The following is a 3004-nucleotide window of genomic DNA, read 5'->3' as shown; positions in this document are numbered from 1 at the left end:
GAGCGATGGCGGCGCTGATCGGGCTCTCGATGTTGTACTACGCGATCATCCATGATGATCGCCATGATGCTGCCGCTCGAGAGGTGGCTCTCCGCGGCAGCAGGGTTCATGATGTCTAGGCAACTACGTGGTGCGTGGGTGGGTGCCAGTGTGTCGGCAGTACTATGTGAAAATAAAATACCCATGACGTTTCCTTTTGAGGTGCTGTGGTGTGCTAGCAAGGTGCATGGTTCTACACTTAGTGCATGTGGTAAAGTGAGTGTGGTTGTGATCCGGTTGGATGTATGTTTCTGGCATGCCTTCACATGTTTGGTCTTCTAGTCTTTCCATAGCTTCTTGCCATTGTTGATGTAGCCGACAGAGGAGTGTTGGTAGACTCCTATTGCATCTACTTACTTGTCGTGGCTACCCGATAATGGTGGTGCTTCACCTTGCTAGGTAGTTTGTCTCCTCCTGCTTGGAGGGTTCTTATAGCTTCCCTCGGATAAACAAGATTGCCATCCCTGAGGACAACACCATATTTCTCCATCCATCACTCAAGCATCATGCATATGAAACGTGTGAGAGGAGCAGGTACTTGTCCTGGGTAGTCACTTGCCCTTGGGGTTGTAGTAGTGGCCTAGGGGGAGTATTGGCTATAGTCTAGTGAGTTAGATCCAAAACACGCGTCCGCAAGCCGGCCAATTTATGGCTAGCAAATTTTCGATTTTTTAAGGAACTGGGGATGTGAGTGAGCATCCATCACCTTATTCTTAAGCACATTCCTTAGATGCCAATAGTCTAGCCTCTATCTCTGGACAAAATTCACCCTATATCACCAAGGGTAACATCTCACTTAAGTCAACTCCACACAACTTATGCTAGTCAACTCCAGGGTTGAGAGGAGGACTAAACCAAAACATCATAAGTATGGTATAGTTAAGTTGCAATGTGTTCCTATGTAAGAATCCTCGAGAAAGTATACAAGCTGCTAAGCTTGAATTAAGACATTACAAATCCAAGTGCTCAGCTAGATCATCCAATGGACAGGGTACTGCATTCCCGGGTTTAAGGAAACACGTAGTGCACCAATCAAAGGCCTTGTTTCCTTCCAATGAATCCCATCAAGGGGTTCAGCAATCCATCAATCATCAGTGTACCCATCACCTAGAGTCTTCATAATCTACATATCATTGTAAGGACTATGCCATAGCATACCCACCATCTTCCAATATCATGGCCAACTAATCTCCCAAAGCCAAGCTTATATTGATTCATAGATCAACTTGACAAGTCCGATTACTTCTACTTGTTACCCACCTAGAAACAAGGTATCACGATCAAGATCATTGGACTAAATCCAATTTACTCCGAACCATGTGGCCTCATTCATTGCCGATACTCTGGTAGGATTACCTATTCAAATATGATTCACAACTCCTACTGGTCACTCCAAGTCATTATGGTAACATCATCAAATCATGACTACCACTTGACAAAGTTATTTTCATTGTACCACCAGGAATTTTAGCCCGTGATCATAATTGTCTTACTCAATCCAAACTTACTTCCGGATTATGTAGGTTATGCTATTGTATCAACTGATCCTCCAAGATAGTCCAGCTATATCCTTAAGACACATATTATCACTACAACGAACATTTCCCATAAACCATATACCCGAGAAGACTTTTCCTATGGCATCAGGGTTCTGGAGCTAGATTAAGAATGAAGGACACTTGTTCACTGTGGTCACTTGTTCCATATGGACCCAATGCTAAGCCGGGGTTATTGAAGCTCAACAGGTGCTCTGGCATCCGTGTTCTAGACACGTGACCAGAAGTTTGAGCTTGGAAGTTTTGTGAGGTCTAGCTTGGTCAAGTGAGGGGCTTCCAATCTTGAGGGAGAAGCATGATGCTATGGGGCTACGTCTTGTTGAGTATGCCGCAGTCAAAATCTTCAGTGTGAGTCGTCTGTCGGGCTGGATCCTTGGTGCAGCTTGTCTTGCTGGTCTTCAGTGGTCGAGAAAGGTGAGAGAGATAGAAAAGCAACATAAAGGGGAGTGCCTAAGAGGACGGTATAGTGCAAGTGCAATCAAACAAGTATCGCAAGGCCAGCGCGAACATCAGGATGAGGGAGGTGATATAGTCACGTACTCGTTGCCTAGGGAAAAAGTGCGACATATATCAATGCATAAACAAGCAAAACAAGCAACACACAATATGGTCCCATTCGAACCATTTCACGGACTCGACTTCGTATAGGGAATTCACGACTCATCCTACGCTAGGGGTCCTTGGACTCAGCAGTCGTGCTTACTTCGTGCTTCAGAGAGGAGTCCGTTAAGTCTTCTAGGTCTCCTTATGGTGTTGTCATGTCTCCTGTTGTTGATGTTTTGCCGAAACGAATCGGGTTGAGCTGGAAAGAGTCCTTGACGACTTCTCATTTGGGAAGCTGCCGACGAAGGTGGTTCCTCTCAGCTATCATTGACAGGGTCTTCTATTGGTCTCATAATCCTGCCAATGTCTTCCTGCCTTCCAAGGTGTTGAGAGTTCCAAGTAGACAATATTCATGCAATGACACAGACAAGGCTTGATAGAGTTCCAACCTGTGAGTTACGTTTATGACAACATCGACACCGAGAGCGGGGGATGAAGAGAACCATTTTCCTGCTCACCAAGGTGAGGCGGACCAAATGGCGAGGTTCTCATCCACCGGTGGTGGTCGACACATTGTCGATAATGACAGGGTCACTCTATTAGCGATGCATAACATGATCTTGCATATCTTATGTCCTGGTCATCGCAGGCCATGGTCACATCACTCTGGAACAGAGTCGAGGGCAACACCATCTCAACGTCCTCATTCCTCGAGAAGGTAGCTTCTGTTGGTGCCGCCTTATCCCAGCGTTACCAACCTTGTCTTCTAGGTACATGGGGGATCGCTTGAAAAGGTTGCTCCCTTCCAAGTTACCCATGAGGATTCTAAGTAATCCAGGGGTCAGGGCATAAGGGTGCTAGAGACA

This window comes from Hordeum vulgare, chromosome 7H (genome assembly GCF_904849725.1).
Source record: "Hordeum vulgare subsp. vulgare chromosome 7H, MorexV3_pseudomolecules_assembly, whole genome shotgun sequence".
In the NCBI taxonomy this organism is placed as follows: domain Eukaryota; kingdom Viridiplantae; phylum Streptophyta; class Magnoliopsida; order Poales; family Poaceae; genus Hordeum; species Hordeum vulgare.
The sequence above is the reverse complement of the archived record's forward strand: the minus strand, read 5'-3'. Positions refer to the sequence as shown.